Below are 22,551 nucleotides of genomic sequence, written 5' to 3' on the forward strand. Positions count from 1 at the left end.
CATGGTCCACCTTAGGAATTTTTATGTTCATGCCATCTTACGTTGTTATTTTCAGGCTCCTTAGCTTGTCAAGTTTAACCTCTGGCCCCTTTTCTGTCCACACCCTTCAGTGTGTATCCATCTCCAGTATGCACCTGGTTCCTCCAGAGTGCAAAGGGCAATGGTGTGTATGTGAGTGTGTGTGTATGTATACACAGTATATATATATATATACACACACACAAATTCTCCTCAACTTACAATGGGGTTATGTCCAGATAAACCCATGGTAAATTAAATCGAAAATTTAATACACCTAACCATATTGAACATCATAGCTTAGCCTACCTAAAACGTGCTCAGAACACTTACATTAGCCTACAGTTGGACAAAATCATTTAATACAAAGACTATTTTAGAATAGTATTGAATATCTCATGTAATTTATATGCATATCACTTTTGCACCGTCATAAAGTCAGAAAATCATGAGTTTGAACCATCAGAAGCCAGAACTATCTGTATATCTTCAGTAGGTGCCTGGTTCCTCCTCTTTTCCTCCCCACAGCCAGTAATGCCCACCTTCAGCTCTGCAAACGTCACAGAGTCACTTCCCTTTGCTTCAGCAGTATCCCAGTAATTCTGTTGCTGATTCAGCCCTTTTCCACTCCCTTCATTGGTTCCGTGCCTCTTCTTCAGGAGTCCCGTTTCCTACTGGTTCATGCAAGATGCTGCCACCTGACTCTCGGGTCTGTGACTGTCAGCACTGGCGCTGGAGGTGATGGTGACAGAGGGATTTGGGAAGGAGTGCCTTTGGCTGTTGTCGAAAGCTGCAACCCTGCACAGGCCTGAACTCTGGTTCTGGATGGGAGTGAGGACTTGGGGCAGAATACTGGACCCTGCAGTGAGAGTCGTTCTTGGCAGCCACAGTGCCCAGAAAAGCCTTTTTTGCTATACTACCTGGTTTGGTGCCGTTGTAATTTCCAGTAGGTAGGAAATTTGCATTGTATACTTCATTGGGGCACTTTCTGGTGGCTGGTATTTAGATAACAACAGCTCTGATTTCTTGCTTGGCTTCCATGTGCTCTTCACACTGTTCGAGGGGCTTTGTGAACATACTGAAGTCAGAACATTTTAAAGTCGGTGACGATCTCATTTTACAGATGAAAAGAGTCGTGGACATGGTAGATAATTTGGCTAGGATCACACAGCCAGTAAGTAGCTGAGTTGGGATTTTTAACCTGTTAGTCTCATCTCAAAGCTAATGTGTACTTCCTGGACCTAAAAATCATCTGTGGTGCTTGTTAAAAATCCAACTCTGGAGAATTTTGCTTAGACTGTCTGGCAGGGTCCCTGGAATCTGTATTTTTAATATGTGCACTGGGTGATTCTTCTTGTAAGGCAAGTTTGGGAAGCACTGCCTAAAGGAGTTTGTAGATTTGCTGAGGTTGGAAGTGAGATTATTTCTAAGGAATCCTGTTTTCCTTTTGCTTATTGATGTGAAATTGGCTATTCTGACCTAATCCACCATTTAAAGGGCATTGGAATAAGTAGTTGTGCCTTATGAATCATCTCCAGATGCTGTTGGCCAGTGCTAGTAGGGTTTTTCCAGACTTACATAATCAGGTCATAGAAGACCTTGTTTTAATTTGATTAGATCTCTGTTGTTTGGAAGTTCTGTTAGTTTCTGCTCAGGATCGGGAGTTTTCAGAAAGTTCGGATTTGTTCCAGCATGGTTGCCCCCTGTCAGAGAAATCTCTGTAATGGCAACAGTCTGAGGTTTGGGGGACTTTAAAGGCATGTTTGCTTAGCAGGTGCTTCTTCCACTGCATTCTCTCCCCTTTCACCACTCACAAGTTTTCCCTTTTCACAAGTTTATGTGAAAGACTTGAGCAAGTATCAAACAGGTTTGTCCTGAATTGGCTGGGGCTGACAAGTGGTGCCCCTGGGGCTTAGGATGGGCTGGAGAGGAGAAGAGAGAGGAGATACTCAACCTTGTGTGGTAAACAGGCACCCCATCAGGTATGCATAGCATTGAAGACATATGAGTACTTTTTGTCCCACTGCTAATTTAACTGCTGCCTCTGCAGGATTACAAGTAGTAAAAAAGTCAAAGTCAACATTATAGTATTACTTTATTCTCTTTCTGTCCAGTAAACATTGATTTTTAATTTAATTTCTTTGTAAATGGAGGATATACTTTGTATGATTTGAAATGATTTGATTTACTGTGATTGTTTTATGACCCAGGCTGTGGTCTACTTTGGTAAATGTTCCGTGAGCACTTGCGAACACTGTATGTTTTGCTGTCATTGAGTGGAGCGTTTTACGTATAAATGTCAATTAAGTTAAGTTGGTTGGTAGTTCTGGTTCTGTTCCAAGTCTTCTATGTCCTCATTGCTTTTCTACATACTTGTTCTATCAGTTATTGCAAGAGGGGCATTGAAACTAACAATTGTAATTGTGGATTTGTCCTTTTCTCTTTATAGTTTTATCAGTTTTTGCTTCATGTTTTGAATCTCTGTTATTAAGTACATAAACATTTTGGAGTGTTAATGTCCCTTTGATGAATTGATCTCCTTTGTCATGAAGTGACTCTTTTAATCCCTGGTAATGTTCTTTGCCCTGAAATCTACTTTGTCTCTATTAATATGCTGGTTTAAAAAAAATTAGTGTTAATGGATTGATATCCAGAATATATAAAGAACTCCTACAGGTCAACAACAACCAAAAAAACCCCGATTAAAATGGGCAAAGGACTTGAATAGACATTTCTCCAAGGAAGGTGCACAAATGACCAATAAGCACGTGAAGATACACAACATCAGTAGTCATTAGGGAAATGCAAATAAATATGACAATGAGATACCACTTTACACCATTTCGGATGGCTATTATCAAAAAAATCAGAAGTGTTGGCTAGGTGGTGGGGAAATTGGAACACTTATTTATTGCTGGTGGGAATGTAAAATATGCACCTGCTGTGGAAAACAGTATGGCAATTCCTCAAAATACTAAATGTAGTATTGCCATATGATCCAGTAATTCCATTTCTGGGTATATGTCCTAAAGAAATATAAGCAGACACTCAAACATATTTGCACACCCATGTTCATGGCAGCATTATTCACAATAGCCAAAAGGGGGATGCAACCCAGCTGTCTACTGACAGAAGAATGGGTAAACAGAATGTGGTATATGCACACAATAGAATATAATTCAACTTTAAAAAGAGAGAAAATTTTGACACATGCTACAGCATGGATGAAACTTGAAGAAATAATGCTAAGTAAAACAAACCAGTCACAAAAGAAGAAATACTGGGTGATTCCTCTTATATAATGCTCCTAGAGTAGTTAAATTCATAGAGACAGAAAGAAGAATGATCATTTCAGGGACTGGGGGAAGGGAGGAATGGAGAGTTAATGTTTAATGGGTACAGAGTTTCATTTTGGGATAATGAAAAAGTTCTGGAGGTGGGTGGTGCTGATGGCACAACAGTGTGAATGTACTTAATGTCACAAAACTGTACACTTAAAAATGGTTAAAATGGTAAATTTTATATATATTTTGCCACAATTAAAACAATGGATACGGATTAAAAAAATTAGTGTTAGCATGATGTATTCCTTTACATCTTTTTACTTTTAAACTATTTGTGTCTTTATATTCAAAGTATGCAGCATATAGATGGGTTTTGCATTTTTAAAAATCCAATTTTACAATCTCTGCCTTTTAATTGGGATGTTTAGACCATTTACATTTAATATCATATTAGTATATTTGGGTCTAACTCTATCATCTTGCTGTATTTTTTCTCAGTCTGTTCCTTGTTCTTTCTTCCCATTTCCCTTTTTTTCCTGACCTCTTTGGGACTGAGTAATTTTTATGATTCCATTTTGTTTCCTTTGTTAGTTTATTAGTTATAACTCTTTTGTGTGTGTGTGTGGTGCTTTAAGACTCATAGTATGCGTCTTTAACTTGTCACAGTCTATCATCAAGTACAAGAACCTTCACATATAGTACAAGAACCTTACAATAGTATGCTTTCATTTCCTCCCTTCTGGCCTTTATACTGTTGTTATCACACATTTTATTCTACATTTTATTTGCCATTTTTTCATCTTTTTTTTTTTTTTAAAGTTTACTGGGGTGTCAATAATTAGTAAAGTTACATAGGTTTCAGGTGTACAATTCTGTAATACATCATCTATGTATCACATTGTGTGTTCACCACCCAGAGTCAGTTCTCTTTCCATCACCATATATTTGATCCCTTTTACCCTCATCTACCACCTGCCTCCCCACTTATCCTCTGGTAACCACTAAACTGTTGTCTGTGTCTATGATTTTGTTCCTTCATTTGTTTGTCTTGTTCTTTTGTTGTTTTCAGTTTTATATACCACATATCAGTGAATTCATATGGTTCTCGAGTTTTTCTGTCTGACTTATTTCGCTTAGCATAATAATCTCAAGATCCATCCATGTTGTCGCAAATGGCACTATTTCATCTTTTCTTATGGAAGAATAGTATTCCAATGTAGATATATATACCACATCTTCTTTATCCAGCCCTTTATTGAAGGGCACTTTGGTTGTTTCCATGTCTTGACCACTGTAAATAAAGCTGCAGTGAACATCGGAGCACATACATCTTTATAGATAAATGTTTTCAGATTGTTTTGGGTAGATACCCAGGAAAGGGATTGCTGAGTCATATGGTAATTCTATTCTTAATTTTTTGAGGAACCTCCACACTTCCTTCCGTAGCGGCTGCACCAATCTGCATTCCCACCAACAGTGTATGAGGGTTCCTTTTTCTCCACAGCCTCTCCAACACTTGTTATTAGTTATTTGTTGATGATAGCCATTCTAACTGGTATCTCATTGTGGTTTTTATTTGCATTTCTCGGATGATTAGTGATGTTGAGCATTTTGTCTTATATCTATTGGCAGTTTGTATGTCCTTTTGGAGAAATGTCCATTCAGGTCCTCTGCCCATTTTTTAATCGGATTGTTTCTTTTTTTGTTGTTGAGTTGTATGAGTTCCTTATATATTTTGGATATTAGCCCCTTATCAGAGGCGTTGTTTGCAAAAATCTTCTTGCATTCGGTTGGCTGCCTCTTTATTTTGTCAATGGTTTCTTTTGCTGTACAGAATGTTTTAATTTGATATAGTCCCATTCATTTATTTCACCTTTTACTTCCCTTGTCTTTGAAGTCAAATTCATAAAATCATCTTTGAACCCAAGGTCCGTAAGTTTAGTACCTATGTTTTCTTCTATGCAGTGTATTGTTTCAAGTCTTATGTTTAGTTCTTTGATCCATTTTGAGTTAATTTTGGTACACGGTGGCAGATAGCAGTCTAGTTTTATTCTTTTGCATGTGGCTTTCCGATTCTCCCAGCACCATTTATTGAAGAGGCTGTCTTTTCTCCATTGTATGTTTTCAGCTTCTTTGTCGAAAATTGTAGAAATGGACAAGTATTGAATTTGATGACATATAGTCCTTCGTAGTATTTTTGGATGATCCTTTGTATTTCTGTGGCATCTATGGTAACTTCCCCTCTTTCATTTCTGATTTTGTTTATTTGTGTCTTTTCTCTTTTTATCTTAGTGAGTCTAGCCAAGGGTTTGTCAATTTTATTAATCTTTTCAAAGAACCAGCTCTTTGTTGCATTAATTTTTTTCTGTTGTCTCTTTGTTCTCTCTCTCATTGAGTTCTGCTCTGATTTTTATTATTTCCTTCCTTCTGACTTTGGGTTTCATTTGTTCTTTTCCTGGTTGTTTAAGGTATAACGTTAGAATATTTATTTGGGATTTTTCTTCTTTCTTGAGATAGGCCTGTAATGAGATAAATTTCTCTCTTAAAACTGCTTTCGCTGCATCCCAAAAATTTTGGTAGGATGTATTTTCATTCTCACTTGTTTCTATGTATCTTTTGATTTCTCCTCTTATTTCTTCTTTGACCTGGTCATTCTTCAAAAGTACGTTGTTTAATCTCCACATATTTTTGGTTTTTTCCTGCTTTCTTTTTGCAGTTGATATCTAATTTCAAAGCCTGTGATCAGAGAATATGCTTGGTAGGATTTCAATCTTTTTAAATTTGCTGAGGCTAGTTTTATGTCCCAATGTATATATGGTCTATCCTTGAGAATGTTCCATGTACACCAGAAAAAAAATGTATAGTCTGATGTTCTAGGATGAAGTGCTCTATAAATGTCAATTACGTCCATTTCATCTAATGTGTCATTTAGGGTTGATATTTATTTATTTTCTGTTTGGATGATCTATCCATGGCTGTCAGTGATGTATTTAGGTTCCCTACTATAATTGTGTTTTGGTCAATTTCTCCCTTTAGTTCTGTTAGTAGTTGCTTGGTGTATTTCAGTGCTCCCTGATTGGGGGCATAAATATTGATGACTATTATGTCTTCTTGTTGTATAGTCCCCTTTATCATGATGAAATGTCCATCTTTGTCTGTTGTTACCTTTTTTATCCTGAAGTCTGTTTCATCTGATATCACTATAGCTACACCTGATTTTCTCTGAATACCATTTGCTTGGAGTGTGAATTTCCACCCTTTCACTTTGAGTCTATATTTGTCCTTGTAGCTGAGATGCGTCTCCTGGAGGCTGCATATGGTTGGGTTTAGTTTTTTGATCCAGTCTGCTACTCTGTGCCTTTTTATTGGTGAGTTCTGTCCATTTACATTTAGGGTGATTATTGATATATGAGGATTTCCTGTCATTCTGTCTCTGCTTTTTCTGGTAGAACAGTGTCTCCATTGTTTTTTTGCCTTTTTGTTGCTGTCTGTTGTTTCAGTGTGGTGGTATTCTATGATTTTTCCCTCTGTTTCTTCTTTTTTTATGTTATATATTGCAATTCTGGATTTTTTTTGAGTGGTTACCATTAAGTTTATGTAAAAGAAAGTTTCATATTTAGAGTATTCCGTTTTCTTCAGCATGTTTTCTTTCTCCATTCCCTTGTGCTGGCTCAGATCTTTACTCTCTCCCCTTTTATGTTTTTGTTGTCACAAATTATCCCTATTTATGCTGTGAGTTGATATCTGTGCTGCAGTAGCAAGTTGTCTTATTCCTCTCTCTCTCTCTCTCATTTATTTTAAGTGTTTTTTTCCTTCTTTTCCCTGTATGGTATGTTTAAGTGTATAGTGTCCTATTTGGTGTAGGGGTTGCCATTTCCTGTTTCTGTCTGTTGGAAATACTACTCATGGTTTTGTATTCTTTTGCTTTTTTGTTTCAGGTTGAATAGTCTCCTTCAGTATTTCTTGTAGTTCAAGTCGTGTGTTAGAAAATTCCCTCAGCTTCTGTGGTCTGGAAAGGTCTTTATTCCTCCTTCATATCTAAAGGATATCTTTGCTGGATATATTATTCTTGGCTCATAATTTCTCTCTTTTAATAGTTGGAATATTTGATTCCACTCCCTTCTGGCTTGCAGAGTTTCTGCTGAAAAATCTGAAGATAATCTAATGGGCTTTCCTTTGTAGGTTACAGTCTTCTTTTCCCTGGCTGCCTTGAGGATTCTTTCTTTGTCGTTAATTTTTGACAGCTTCAATATAATGTGCCTTGGAGTTGGGATTGAGGTAATTAGGTGTTCTATGTGCTTCTTGGATTCGAGGATCCAGTTCTTTCCACAGGTTTGGGAAGTTCTCATCAACTATTTGTTTGAATATACTCTCTGTTCCCTTCTCCCTTTCTTCTCCGCTGGTATATGCCTATTATTCTTATATTGCTCTTTCTGATGGAGTCAGAAAGTTGTTGTAGAGTTCTTCCATTTCTTTTAAGTCTCAAGTCTCTTTCTTCTTCCATCTCTGTCATTTCCAGATTTCTATCTTTGATGTCACTGATTCTTTCTTCCGTCTGGTCAACTCTGCTACCTAAGCTGACTATTTCATTCTTCATTTCTTCTGTTGAGTTCTTAATCTCCAGAAATTCTATTTGGTTCTTTTATAAAATTTCAATCTCTTTGGTAAAATGTTCATTTTGTTCTTTGATTGTGTTTCTGACTTCATTAAACTGCCTATCTGTGTTTTCTTGCATCTCGTTGCGTTTTTTAAGAACTGCAATCTTGAATTCTCTGTCATTTAAGTGTCATATTTCCATGTCTTTAAGTTCATTTTCTGGAGACTTTTCATTTTCTTTCTGAGCTTCCTTGTTACCTCAGTTATTCATGGCAATTAATGAATTATTATTTCTCTTCCTAGGTATCTACAGGAGTGGGTTCTACAACAGATTGATAGGAGGAGGTCTTTCTTTGTTTCCCAGTAGGTGTTGATAGAATGTTTTATTTTCTCTCTGACTGCAGCCTTTTATTCTCTCTCATGCTGTAGTGTTATATTTTCTCTGCACTGTTCCGGTTTCTCACACAATGGGGGTGGGGGCTCCCTGGAAGGTGGGCTTCTCCTCTGTGAGCAGGTCACCTGGGTCTCAGGGCACCGCCTCCATGAGGGGATGTGGAGAGCTTCTGAAGTTCCAAAGCTCTTTCTGCACCAGATGCAGAGCCTGTGTGTTTCAGCAGCTTTGTTTACTCCTGCAGGGATCCGTCCAGATAGGTGGGGACGGGCCAGGTGGGTTGTAAGAGGTGGCCCAGAGCAATGGCTGGGACCACCAGTGTAGCTAATCCTGCACCCAAGGTTCCCTCCCCTTTGCTGGAACTAGTTGGGCCATGAATACGTGGCTGTGGGCTGGCTGCAGTTCTCGGAACTGCAAATATTCTGTTCTTTTGATATGACACTGCTACTGTTCCACTTCTAGCACTGGGCAGGTGGGGTTGAGGTGAGCTCTGGGAGGGTCGGGAGGGGTCAGCTAGGCTCGGTGCCTCTGCCTTCTGTCCTCTGCTAGGCAGTAAGGGCTTAAACCACTGTCTCACCCTTCTTCCCTCAGTCTTTCCTCGAGGTCTCTGCTGTGAGTGTTGGGTTCAGCTGTGTTATATGCTGATCCCTCAGGTGGGACTATGGGCCATAAGGGGAGCACTAACAGTCCAAATTTTTCCCTTTCCCATGGCTGCGGTAGCTCTGGAATGCAGGGCGCCAGGAGCCCCAAGCTCCGGTCTGCATCCTGCGTCCCGCACGTCCCACGTCTCTGCTCTTCCCTCTTCCCTCCTTCCTTCTCACCCAATTTGCCCACCTTTAGATGATTTCAATCACGCGTCTCTCAGTCTTGCCTGTCTGCTGCGCAGGGAGACCTTTGTGGAGTTATAGCTGTTCAATTTGTTGTAAATTGCAGGGGAAGTTTCAAGAGGCTCACCTCACACTGCCATTTCTATGATGTAATCCTCATATCTACATTTTTTACAAATCCCACAATACATTGTTGTTCTTTTTGCTTTCTTACATGTTTATCATGGTTATCATTTCTGGTGCTCTTCATTCCTCCATATAGATCCAGATTTTCATTTTGTTTCAGTTCTGACTTGAGGACTTTTTAAATATTTCTTGTAATGCTGGTCTGTTGGTGATGCATTCTTTCACGTTTTAGATGTCTGTGAGAAGGTTTTATTTTTAAAGCCTTTGTTTTTGAAAGTTATTTTCCCTGGATATAGAATTAATTCTAGGTTATATTTTTCTTTCAACATTTTAAGAAATGGTTCCAGTGTCTTCTGGCTTACGTTGTTTCATATGAGTAACCCTCTGTCATTCTTATTTTTGTTCTGTTCATAATGTGTCTTTTTCTCTTCTGGCTATTTTTCTTTTATCACTGATTTTAAACAACTTAATTATGCTATGCCTTGCGTTGGTGTAGTTTCTTCATGTTTCTTGTTTTTGGTTTAATTGAGGTTTTTGGATCTGTGCGTTTTTAGCCTTTATGAAATTTGGATATTTTTCGTCCATAATTCTTCAGATGTGTTCTCTACTTTCCTTTCTCTCTCTTCCTTGGGAACTCCTGTTATATGTATATTAGGGTGCTTGAAGTTGTGTCACAGCTCTCTGATGCTCTAGTCATGTTTCCCCAGTTTTTTTTTTTTTTTCCTCTTTGTGGTTTGTTTTGGATAGTTTCTATCACTTTTTCTTCAAGTTCACTGATCTCTTCTGCAGTGTGTAATCTGCTGTTATTTCCGTTTGGTATACTTTTTATCTGAGACATTTTAGTTTCCGTATCTAGAGGTTTGATTTGGGTCTTTCTTGTATTTTCGATGTCTCTATTTAATGTGTTCCATCTTTCCTTCAGCTTCTTGAACATATGGAATATGATTATAGTAACCATGTTAATGTCCTTGCTTGCTAATTCTGTTATGTATATTTCTGAGTCTGTTTCTACTGATTGATTTTTTTCCCTCATTATGGATCATTTTTCTTGTATGTCTGATAATTTTTGATTGGATGTCAAATGTTGTGAATTTTACCCTATCGGGTGCTGGATATTTTTGTATTTCTATGACTATTCTTGGCATTGTTTTGGGACACTGTTAAGTTACTTGGAAACAGTTTGATCCTTTAAAGGCTTGCCCTTAAAGTTTTGTTAGCTGGGATCAAAACAGCCTTTCGACCGGAGTTAATTTTTCTCACTAACAAGGCTATACCCTCTTCAGTGCTTTACCGATGTTCTGTGAATTATGAGGTTTTCCTACTCTGGCAAGTGGGGACACAAATTATTTTTGGCTCAATTTGAGGTCCAAGCATTGTTACCTATAATCCTGATCTGTACTGTTTGTATTCGGGTGAAAAATGGAGGGGGACCCTCTGCAAATTTCCAGAGTTCTCTCTTTGTGTAGCTCTCCTTTCTGGTATCCAACCCTGTGAACTCTGGCTCCCTGGGCTTCCCTGGACTCCCAGCTCCCTCTCCCCAACTTGGGGAGACTGTCAGGCTCCACGTGGGTACCTCCTCTCTGTGCCATGGCCTGGAAACTCTCTAGGCAGTAAGTTGGGGCAGTTATACTGGCTCATCTTGGAATCCCTCCTGCACTGCCTGATACCCATTGTCTGAAACTGTTGTTTCATTTGTTTGTCTGGTTTTTAGTTGTTTGAGGAAGGAGAGTTAATCTGGCCCCTGTTCCTCTGTGTTTGCCGAAAGTGAAAATCTCTGTCTAATTAGCAGTCACTGAGCGCCTTGCGCGTGCCAGGCGTTGATCTAGGTGCTGGGACGCAGGCGTGGTGAGACGTGCTTGTGCCCTTGAGGAGCTCACATTCTTGCTGGATCAACATGCTGACTGCTACGTCATCAGTGCTACACTACATGGTCCTTACCATGGGAGGGCAGGATGAATTCTGTGGGAGAAGGGGCAAGCAGCGCTTCCCAGAGGAGCTGACATGTGAAGGATGGCAGGCATTTTTAAGCTGGAGAAGGCATCGGAAAGAAATCCCAAGAGGAGAGGACAGCAAGAGCAAAGGCAGACGGCAGAGCTGGGGACTCCGTGAGGGCCAGGCCCGTTTATATGGCTGTGGAATATTTGTCCACTGATTAGAAGCCTGTTGTTTATTCTGGGCAGCAGGTAGAACAGAAGGAGTCGGGGTGGGGTGAGCAGCCCCCAGGGAGTGAAGGGAGATCTAACTGGAAAGGGTGGCTCGGGGTCAGCTGATTCAGGGCCTATTTACCAAGCCAAGGAGCACAAGATTTTGACTGTAATACCAGAGCGCTGGGGAGCAGGGACGTAGTGATTCCTAGGGTGAGTGGGAGAGGCTGGAGAGGGTTGCGACTGTTTGAACCTGGCGGGCAGCTGTGGAGAGGCTGGCTCAGAGCGGACATTCTGCACGAGGATGAAAACGAGCCCAGACCTCAGTGCAGCCCTGGCGTTGCCACCTTTTGCATGTTTGATAATGGCCTTCGTGGATTCCTGCCTGAGTCCAGAGCAGATATGAGGAGCCTCTGACCTGCTTTCTCCTTTGCTGTGACTACGTGATTGCCCTCAGCACACCTACCTGCCTCTGCTGTCCCCAGAAGTTCCCAGCGTCAGACACCACCGACAAGGGTAGGGTCTAGAGCTGTCCCGCCTTGCAACTGCCTAAGATGGCCCCACATGAGAACAGGGAGTCTCGTCACCTTGGACATGAAATAGGTACACCTTGAGTGACCCCGGACAGACTCCTAGATATTTGTCCTGAGTGTGTCTTTGCCTTGACCTTAATCTTGATCCTTCCCAAAGGGATGGTTGAACCTGCCAGCCTCGCTTGCTCTGTGTGAGGTTGGTGTGGAGGACAGACAACTGCAGATGGAGAGCCTTTCCTAGTCATCTGATCAGGTGGAACAAAGGAGAAACAAAAGAAGTTTGGTGCGAAGTAGCTTAGGATGGTTTTCTTTTCAAGTCGGAGCCATGGGTCAGAGAAGGAAGAGGCTTCGCCAAGTGGCTGGGTTTTGTTTTGCTGTCAGGAAGTTTCCAGAATGGGCTCTTGATTAAATAACCTGTTTCTTGGCCATCATATTGACTGACACTGAATGCTATTGATCTGTGTCACATCAGCCACTGGAATTCTGTCCCTCTGTTGACTGATGCTGTCTCTGGAGGAATCTTAAGTGCTTTCTCCTTGGTGTTCAGCTGGAAAGGGCTTGAGTTGCAGAGGTAGAAGTGAATAGTTTGAGTGTGTGGTGAAAATCATGACCATTTACTGAGCCCAGCCTGAGAGCTGGGCATTACTGCCAGGCACTAACTCGTTTCATCCTTATGAAAGCCCTGCCTTCTGGAAGAAAACGAGATATGAAGAGACTGAATAACCTGCCCTAACTCCCAGCTGGTAGTGACCCAGAGTGCAGGCCTGTCTGCTTTCTAGGCTCTGAGCCTTTAATCATTGGGTTTCCCGTGCAGGCCCAGTGGGGCAGGAGGTGCTGTTCCTGGTGCCATCGGGAGATCTGGAGCTCCAGCGCCCTGTGTGCCGGCCGAGGAGTTTGGCTGGGGAAGGAGAGTAGGTCCCACACTGGTATTTGTTGAGGACAGAATTATTCTGAGTTCTGAACATCAGCAGGCGCTATTCTTTAGGAGTTTGGTTGAAAGACAGGAGTAATATCAGCCATTTATTAAGTTTGTGCCCACAACTGGGCACTGTGTTTCATGGGCATGGACTCGACTGACAGGCGGCACAGTGCTGTGGTGGAGTGTGGGCCCCGAAGCTAGACGGCCTTGGGTGAAATTCAGGCTCTACGACTTCTCTTTGGCCCAGTTTTATCATCTGTCAAATGAGGAAAACCAAGGGATAAACAGTGGCAAAGGCCTGTTGTGAGAATCACGTGCGTTGCTAGGTGCAGAGCGCCCAGAACGGTGCTCTGTGTGTAGTCAAGTGCTCCACACGTTAGCGGTGGTGACTGGCATCTTTGCCCTTTTCACTGGTGGGACATTAAGGCTTGGAGAGGAGAACAGTAGGTGGTAAAGCCTCGTTCCACTGCTGCCCTTGAGGAGTCCCCAGCTCGGCCTCCCTCCTCTGCTCTTGCCTTCCCTCTGCCTGGAAGCCTCTTTCCTACTCCTCCCTCCCGAAAGTGCCTGTTCATCCTTGAGGCGTCAGCTCCTCTGTGATGCTTCCTTGCTCCTTCTCCCAAGACTTCATCCTGCCCTCCCACATGCTCTGGAAGTCCCAGGTAGCTTTTTTACTGTGCAGAGCCCTTCCTTTCTCTGTCCTGCGGGTGAGACATCACAGCTGACAGGGAGAGGAGGAGGGGCCTTGGGCAGGGGCCAGGCAGGGAGGGTTGGGATGAGCAGAGGTGAGGAGGTAGGGCATTATTCCCTCTCAGAATACTCCCCCTCGCTTTGAACACACTCATCCCATCATTCTTGCCACTTTCCGAAGCAGTTCTGGAAGTCCTCTTTCGTGAGGACTTTAGTTGCGCTGTCATGGCTGGGCCTCGATGTCCTGAATCAATTCAAAATGTTTACCTTTCTTGGTCATTTTGATTTTGCAGAAGAGCCAGAAGTCGCACAGTGCCAGATCTGGTGAATAAGGTGGATGAGGATACACTGTAATGTTTTAATTTGTGTGACATGGAGACTTTCTGTTGTGATCACAAAATATGGTGAATGCTGCTGCCAAGTGCCATCCAATGGAAAGGCAGGGATCTTCAATATGGGAAGAGATGTGTCGAACCTTAGTAACAACGTGTGACAACTTTCAGCTTGTTCGGTGCAGTCAGTCGGGTGTGAGCTACGGTTGAGAGAAGGTGTGTATTAAAGTGTGCCGTAAATATCCTCCATCATGACAATGCTCCCATGTCACAAGTCGCTTCTGGTGTATGACAATTTCTGTCAAATAAAAATGTGACGGTGTGTCCTCATCCCCTTATTCACCGGATCTAGCAGCGTGCGACTTCTGGCTCTTCCCCAAAGTAAAAATGAATCAGGACATCGAGGCAGCCACGACAGCGCAACTAAAGACATGAAAGAGGACGTCCAGAACTGCTTCAGAAAGTGTCAGGAACGATGGGATAAGCATGCTCGAAGTGAGGAGGGTATTTTGAGGAGGATTAATGGCAATGTGTCTTCTACTGTAAAAAATTTTTTAAAATGTAAACATTCATCGTATTGTTTGATCAGACCTTGTTTGTACACCAGGCAAGTGGGAAAAGAGGATGGAGGCGCCATATCCTGACAGTGTTGCCTGACCACTCCAGCCGGAGGCAGGGGCGGAGGGGGGGAAGAGATGACTAACTTTAGGGAAGGCGGAGGGAGCAGGAAAAAGAGTTTAAAAAAATGAGTCCAGATAGTTGTAAGGAAGAGACACTGGAGGTGGGAAGCCCCATTCGGAGTTGGCAGGAGCATGGGGCTGGATGCACTTAAAAGACTTTGGAGCGACGACTAGGTAAAGCCTGGTGGCTGGATATCGGAGAGGCCTGTGCCTTGGGGTGGCCTGGAGGATTGGAAGTGAGGGTGCTGATGGAAGCGGAGGTTGTTTGGGAGGGGAGTCTAGTTTGGGGAAGAAAAATAGGTGATGAGAGTAACCCCTGCATTTGGCATGGTGACTGAGCTCATCATTCCAGGGTCTTCTCATTTGGGGGCCTGACTTTGGGAAAAGAGGGCTCAGGTGGAAGTTTTCAGTGGACTGGGGAAGCATTCTGTCAGTCGTTACGAAAATATTTATGTACAGATGACAATTTTCTGCAAAAGCCTGGTCCTAAGAGACTGGATCCGCCCTCCCACTCCCCCAGGTGTAGGGGCACGCTTACGTTTGAGGACCTTTGTTCAGATTGGTTTGGAGCCTGTTTCAGAAAGCCACACCTATGCTTTCCTCTGGGACCAGCTGTTTCAGAGCCCAGCCTAACTGGCTGCCTGGCAAGGTTGTTAGGCATTTTACACAATAAGGTGTGAGTGTGTATGAGTTAATACTGCCGAACACCTGCTTGGTACTTTTGCTAACACCTCCAGAGGTTCTCTTGTTTAATTCTCCTTAAATCCTTAAAACGACCCCATAACGTTGGTGAGATTAGCCTCATTTTACCAGTGAGAAACAGAATAAGAAAGACTGAATAATTTGCCCAAGGTCAAATAGCTAGTAAAAGGTCAAGCTGGGATTTAAATCCAGGAACATTCACCTCTAAAGACCTGAACTCTTTCCACTGTCTTTCATACTATCTTAACTGTTTAGCATTGGGGGTGGGGAGGGATCTCCAACTCTAACCCTAACTCCAGAAATTCCTTAGAAAGAGTGAAAACTGAAAAGGTGTCCCTTTTGGGGCTTACACACTAACTTTTCAAATTGTGGGACCAATTCGATAATGTTTTGAGCCAGGTGAGAGGAGCATGATGGTCTGATTTGTTATCACCTCCTGTGGGAAGTCAGGTGACTCAACAGTCTGATTCTTGGGTTCGTTCGTGGCTGGACTCATTCTAGATCAGATTGGGTCAACAAATAGTTCCTCATTAAGTAGCAGCAGATCAGGAAGGTTTCTAAGCAGCCCTCTTGACATGAGGGGTGGGATGGGGCCAGTTTCCTGTAACACTTGCAGTTTGAACTGTGCAGGTTGCTGTGGTAACGACTGTTAGTATGTTACCATAGGTGGCTATGGGAAGTTGACAAGAATCTCCTTGCAGTGTGATTTCAGGCTTGAATTAGCTGGCAAGGAAGTGTTTTCTGTTAACGGTCAGGAGGACAGTGATTGCAGCCAGGGAAAACAGAAGTGCCTGCCCAGTTGCAGTTCCACATTATGATTCAATAATAGCAGTCATTTTGCTTCACTCAATATTGAGCCGCAGGGGTGTCAGGAGTAGCCCCTAATCATCAGATTACTCAGGAGAGGCAGAATAATTAATAGTTGTTGAGTGCTCAGTAGCCTGCGAAGCCCTGGTCATCCGAGGCATGTAGCCCCCACGGCGGGAATACCATCATAGTGCCCGTTTTCCAGAGAAGGAAACGGAGGTTACACGGCTAAGCAGCTGTGGAGCCAAAGTGCAAACCCAGGGCATCTGTCCCCAGATTCTGTCCTTTTCTCCTCTGCATGGTGGCATTAACTGTTTTGACAGAAGGGGGGCACCACAGCCGTCTCTGGGCCTGGCGTGCCTCACTCTGATCTGAGCACCGCACGCTTAGAAAAGGCTGCATTTTGCTTTCTGTTTTTACTTTCCCCCCTGAGTTTATCCTTTCAAAGGGTCTGATATCAGTTGAAACTATTTGTTTTTGAGCTGAACAATCCTGGCAAAGATCCTCATTGAGCAAGATCCATCACTGCGTAGCTTTTTCCCCCATTAAGGGCAGGTCTGGACGGCTGCCCTGAATTTGAGCCCTTCCCAGCATCTCCTCTCCATGGGGACATTTTGCAGCCCCGCCCCCACATACTCCCTCTTCCTCGCCCCCCAGTGGCCGGAAAGGACACCGCCTCTGGCCTGAATCCACCAGGGTGTAGTGTGGTTGCCTTTGGGCCTCATATCTTCCACTAGATCATGTTCTCTGTGTTCAGGGCACGTGAGATTGATTCAGTCAGGACACAAAGTAATGGAAAGAAGGTGAGACCCGGAGATACAAGCAGCAGAGGCCAGGGCCCAGAAACTTTGTTTTCCCCTCATCACAGTGTGTGGATTGCAAAGGCCCAGGGGCTGTGAGCCCCTGTGGAATCCAGGACTCCTGTAAGATGTGTCACCCCACCCCACTGCCCTCCCTCCTTTTCTGTGGATTCTGGCCTCCTAACAGCGGTCTCTCTTGGAGGACATGTGGATTTGGGTTACAAATCACAGTCCACCCAGGATTTCTGACAACTTTGAATTGGTTACTGCAGTTTAAAAATGGGGAGGTGTCACATAGATCTGCATTTTTAGCTTCCTTTGGAGATCTGGCAGGTCTGCACAGCTGGGCCTGCCCTCCTACCTGCAGGAGGCCCTGAGCTGGGCTTGAGCACGTGCTTTCCAGAGGGACACACTCCCCACCCAGTGGCTTGGCCTCTGATGTGCCTGCCTGTCCCTGTAGGAGGAGGGTTTGTGAATTTCTGATCTCTGGTGGAGGTGAAAACTGCAGAGGAGATAAAACAAAACCAAAAAAGGTGAGGGAGGGGTGGAGAGAGAGGGAGGAAAAAAGAAAGAGAAAGAAAAGAAAGCTTTTTTCCTTCTCTGGGGTTGTTAGTGAGGAAACAGTGACATTTTCCTCTCCTGGTGGCGGGAACACAGATTGGGCCTTGCGTGGCCATCCACCTCGTTCCCAGTCTGCTCTCCTTTGAGTTGATGGTGTCGCCCCCCAGAGAGGCACTGTCTCGCTGTACCTGTGAATGCATACAGGCCCTGCCTTCCTCAGCAGCCTCTCCTCCCGCCTCCCCGCCTTGTGGACCCGCAGTGGCTCCTACGAGGCCCTGCGGTCACCTGCCCCGACCCTCTGACCACTGTCCCAGCATAAGCAGCCCCCTTCATGAGGCCCTGCAGGCTCCTCGCACCCCCATTCCTTAGCACTGTCCATCTCCCTAGTCCTTCCTCCCTGGTCCCCACCTCTGTCATGGCCCCTCTCACCTGTATTCACCGTGATTCATTGTGAACTTTTTTGCCTTTTAAAACCAAATAGAATAACTGGAGAATTAGCATCAATTTTCACATTTTAAGGCTGTGTCTGGCACATAGTAAGAACTCCGTACAGATTTATTTACATCCCTCTGCCTCCATGTAGCCTTCCTTCCTTTCTCTGGGTTCTTATACAGTAGTTGGCATGTATGAGTAGTCATGAATAAACATTAAATGTGTTTTCAGTAAAGGCATGAAGAAAGGAAGGCAGGAATGGAAAAGTGGGAGAAGCCCTGTTTTCACATCCCGTGTCTTGGATGCCTCGTCCACCCGCTGACTGACTGACTGGGTGGCTCCCTCGCTGCCTCTGTCCGTGTTTCTGCAGACATGAGAGCTGTCTGTGTGCCGCTGGGAATACAAAAGTGAACAAGACGGTCTCCTTCCCTTCAAGGGGCTTGCCTCTTCCCACCTCACTCTTCTGTGCTGTCCCCTCCCCCCAAAAAGCAGACTCCAGACAGCGCCCCCCCGAAACAGCCAGCATCCTCCTGGCTACCTCAGTAAGTGGAAGGGGGCTGGGTTAGGCCTGGCTGCCACGGGGGGAGGTAATTGGACTTTCATGCCCTCCAGAAACAAAAGCCCAGGAACTCTCGGTCCCCAGATAACTTCTCAGTAGCCCCCCAGTTCTCTGCTTTGTGACATTCCTGCTGGTTGGGGCCACTCTGAGAAGTGCTGGTTTGGGTTTTTCTGCCACATTGGGTGACTGGGAGGCTGAACACTGCCAGCAGCAGGCACCAGGCTTCAGCGGCTCCTGCTTTGTGGGCCTTGTTCTTTCCTCCTTTTCCAAATTAAGGACCCAGAGAAGTGTTCCCCACTCTCGGTCTCACTGGGTGGCCCTGAGGACCAGGTGATGCCTCTCTGACTTTTGAAAAAAGGCGCTAGTAGCTTCCACAGGCAGGTGATGCCGTGATAAATCTCACAGGACAGGCATTTGCCTGCTGGGGCTTGAGATGTCAGATGGCGAGGGTGGGGCAGTTGGCAGGGCTCAGGGGCCTGGGGCTTTTGTGCACCCATAATCTGCCATCTGGGAGTGTCCTCCTGGCTCCCCTGGGAGGGGAGATGGAGTACGTGGGGCAGAGGTGCTTGTGAAATTCAAATACCAACAGCTTGGCTTATGGGACCTTTGGAAATACCCTTGCTGTTTCTTTCTGGGCTTCCTTTCATCCCGGAGACGGGGGTGATTAAGCCTTGTGTGCACTTGACTTACTAGAGTGAGTTAGTGGGAGACTTTGCAAAGGGCTTTGATCTCAGAAGAAAGGGCCATGTGACCATCACTGCTTCTTCACCCGTTTTATAGGTAAGGAAAAGGAGTCCCTAGAAAAGACAATGTTGGGTGTAAGTGGGTGGGAGTCTGAGCACCCCTCATTCCAGAAGTGGCGTGTGGCTCTTACCCGTGCCAGCAGTCCTTTGTGAGGCAGTGTGAGAGGAGGCGCCTGGGGGGTGGGGTCTGGGGAGGAGCAGCAGGCCAGGGTCAGGGCTCCTAGGTCAAGTGTCCCCTCCTTTGTCACCACAGGCAAGTTACATACCATTCTGCCTTAATTTCACCACCTGTGAAATGGGCATGGTAGACGTGAGAGGGATGTCGAATGAGAAACCAGAGAAGGTGGAATTAGAAGAAAGTGCTATAGCCCACACCCCACTGTGGCCAATTACATCTCAGCTGAAAACTTGCTGCATTCCCACCGGTGTCAAGAACACCAGAATATGCAGGCAGACCGTGAGGGGTCATTTTGATGGGGTGGACCTGTCTGTGAAATGGAGGCTTTTCACACCTGAAACATACCTGGAGTCCTTGAGGCATTTAAGATGCAGGAGCTGCAGGAGAGAGGCTTTTTATGGCCACGGGGCTGAGCTGTTTCTTTTCTGAATTTGGGGGTGGTCATCCTTCCCAATCAGGGAGTTCTGGAGATATTCATCACAGACAGGAGCTAGGACCCCCTGTTCTGGAAGACGCACCCCTGGAGCGGGGGCAGCCCATCCCCCACACAGAATGGAATCCTCTTCCCCAACAAGGGACCACGCTCTGGGGGCTGATGCCAGGCAGAGGGTGGGCTAGTTAGGAGAACTGTGTTTCAGTCACTGTCCACTTTGCGAAGACTTCTCGCTGTCTAAAAGACAATGTGATTCTTTGGATCAGCAGGAAAATGTTACAGGGATATTTGCCACAGGAAGTTCAGGGCAATTAAACAGTCGGCTGTTGGAACCTTAGATGTCAGGGGAGGATTATCATTTGGGATGGTGGTTGGAGGGGAACTGCTCTAAGGGGTCCGCGTGTAACGCATGGTGGGCTGCACACTTCAGCTCACCCCAGAATTGTGTGGGGTGCTCACTTGCTCACTTATTTCTTGATTGGCCTTTCTTTATTTAACCCAGGAAAGTCTCCTTTCTTGCTAGATATCTACAGTCACTTATTACCAAACTTTGGTGACAATTACATCCTTAGTGCTGCTGCTGTCGTCTCTGTCCCTTGTACAAGCAGCAGCAGCAGCAGCCCCCCTCACACAGGTTTTAGCAGCATCGCCCTTTGGGCGACCTGGGGCTTTCAAACCCATGGGTAGGGGGTTTGGCAACTTGGCTTTGACAGACTCATCCATCGAATGCCCACGTTCACTACAAGTTCAAGAAGGATGGACATACACACTAGGTCCACAGAGGTATCGTAAGTCAGCCCCGGTGGGAAAACAGTTCAGACTGCAGTGAAATACTTGAATGTTTTACAGAGATTTTGTTTTGGTGACATTCCTGTAATGAAAACATACCCATTTTCTGGGGGCGGGGGCGGGGGGAGTGGCCAGGGTACTGAATGAGTGCCTCCTGTCAGCTAAGCTCCCACTGCCTGTCCGGTCCCGCCTATGGGAGCCAAGGTGTAAGCATTGAAGGGACACACGTTCAGGGTCCTGGCAGAGACTCACTCAGGAGAAACAACGCGGGGGTTGAGCCCCTGCTTTCCCATCCTGCCTCTCGCTGCAGGGACTGGTTGACAAGTCCCTTCCTTTCCCAGGTCTTTGCTTTTCCTCTGTCAGATGAGGTCACGCCCACCTGAGTTCCCGTCATTGCTGGAGGAGGGGAAAGTCAGACTGTAGACAACTTCATGAAAATGACAACTCCATTAAAAATTAGATTGGGAGCCCTGGAGATGCTCAAGCTCTGAATCTGGAGCAAGACGTAGGACTTGGGCTTTCTGTCAGGACTCCAGGTAAATCTGATGCACGTGGTGAGAAAGTCCCCCGAGTGGTGAGGGCACTGCCACCTCCTAGCTGCGTGTCCTTGGGCGGGTTACGTCCCTCTCTCAGCCTCATCTGACGTTGGGTCCCAGCGATACTCACTGTACAAGGTGGTTGTGAGGGTGCCAGCAACGGCAAATCCCGAGGCAGTGCTCATGGTTACAGGCACGGCCGTTCTAACAGATGAGGAAGTAAGGCACTCGAGGTTAGACAGCAAGGCTGGTGAGGGGCAGGGAGGGATTCAAACCCAGGCAGTCTTGCTCCTGAATTGATTCTCCTAAGTGTGGTTCTCAAAATCCCTGGGGGTTCCTGGGCTGTCATGAGGTCAGAACGCTTTTCATAATCTAAGACATTAGTTTCCTTTTTACTCTTCTTGCTTGCGTGAGGATACAGTGGAGTTTTCAGAGGCTACATGGCACATGGTCACGTCATCCTTCTGGCTGTCAGTGTGTGTGCTTGTGAATTCCTGTGTTTTGAAAATCTCACACTTGTAATTTTGAATATAGTAAATACTGATAGCTAAAATCCACATAAATGAAAACTCTTTGGGATCTTCAGTAATGTTAGGAGGGAAAGGTGTCCTGAGACAAAGACTGTGCAGTCTACTGCTGCCTTAGGTGTGGTACTGGCTGAGCGAGGAGCGTGGCACCTCCTGTGTGTGGCAAGTGGGCGACGGGGAGAGCGGTGCCCACCCTAGGGAACTGGGGCTCTGCCTGGGGCTCTGCTCTGCTGTGTGTGTGTGGTTGGCCAGCTGCCCAGGCTGGGGCTTCCATTCTCGTCCCGGGGTATCTTGGTGCTCAGCCTGGCGTTCTGTGGCAGGTCCCTCCCTGGGTGGAGTAGGGGTGGGCCCTGCTGCTTCAGAGGCCCCACAAGTTCTCGGCTGGGCCGTCATGGAGGCCTTAGGAATAAATGAGTTCTGTGGTGTTGAATTCTTTCACCAGCACTTGTCTAGGTCAGGCCTCACGCTGAGCCAGTGTTCTGCCTGTTATCTCATCGAACCTCGCACCAACCCATTGTACAGATGACGAACCTGAAGCTCAGGGAGGTTCCATTTAGGTGAGGTCCCGCAGCTGGTTAGTGGCAGGGACCAGGACTCAGACCAGGTCTGTGACCGAGCCCACGCCCCTGGCGTGTTTCAGATCTTCAGGACGTTGCTCCGCTCGTCCAGTTCCTGGCAGATGGTGCAGTGTTCCGTGTACGAGCACCATGCCCGGAGTTTGGCTGCTGCCGCAGGCCCGTGCAGTCTGCTGTACCAGTCCCTAGCTTTTAGACCACAGGTTCCGGAGCAGCAGGGTGAGCTGCGGATAGAGTGCAGTTTTGAATTTTGACTGTGGCATCTGGCAATGGGACGGTTGTCGCCACCTTGCAGGATTAGGGATAGCACATGTAAAGCTTGAGCTGCGGTTCTCAGTAACCAGGAGGCTCTGTGTCACACGACTAGCAAGG

At 45.2% G+C, this 22,551-nt stretch overlaps 1 protein-coding gene across 2 annotated transcripts in view; it reads left to right on the forward strand.

The window, feature by feature from the left end:
• Positions 1 to 22,551, forward strand: part of VPS37C (VPS37C subunit of ESCRT-I) — a 34,478-nt gene that overhangs the window by 2,851 nt on the left and 9,076 nt on the right. Inside the window, exon 2 of one of the 2 annotated variants that reach the window (XM_033121072.1) lies at positions 20,883 to 21,077. The exons of the other annotated variant lie outside the window; for it this stretch is intronic. The gene's annotated coding sequence lies outside the window, so the exon portion shown is untranslated. The remainder of the gene's footprint in view (positions 1 to 20,882; positions 21,078 to 22,551) is intronic. 2 annotated transcript variants of the gene reach the window in all.

This window comes from Rhinolophus ferrumequinum, chromosome 11 (genome assembly GCF_004115265.2).
Source record: "Rhinolophus ferrumequinum isolate MPI-CBG mRhiFer1 chromosome 11, mRhiFer1_v1.p, whole genome shotgun sequence".
NCBI classification, from domain to species: domain Eukaryota; kingdom Metazoa; phylum Chordata; class Mammalia; order Chiroptera; family Rhinolophidae; genus Rhinolophus; species Rhinolophus ferrumequinum.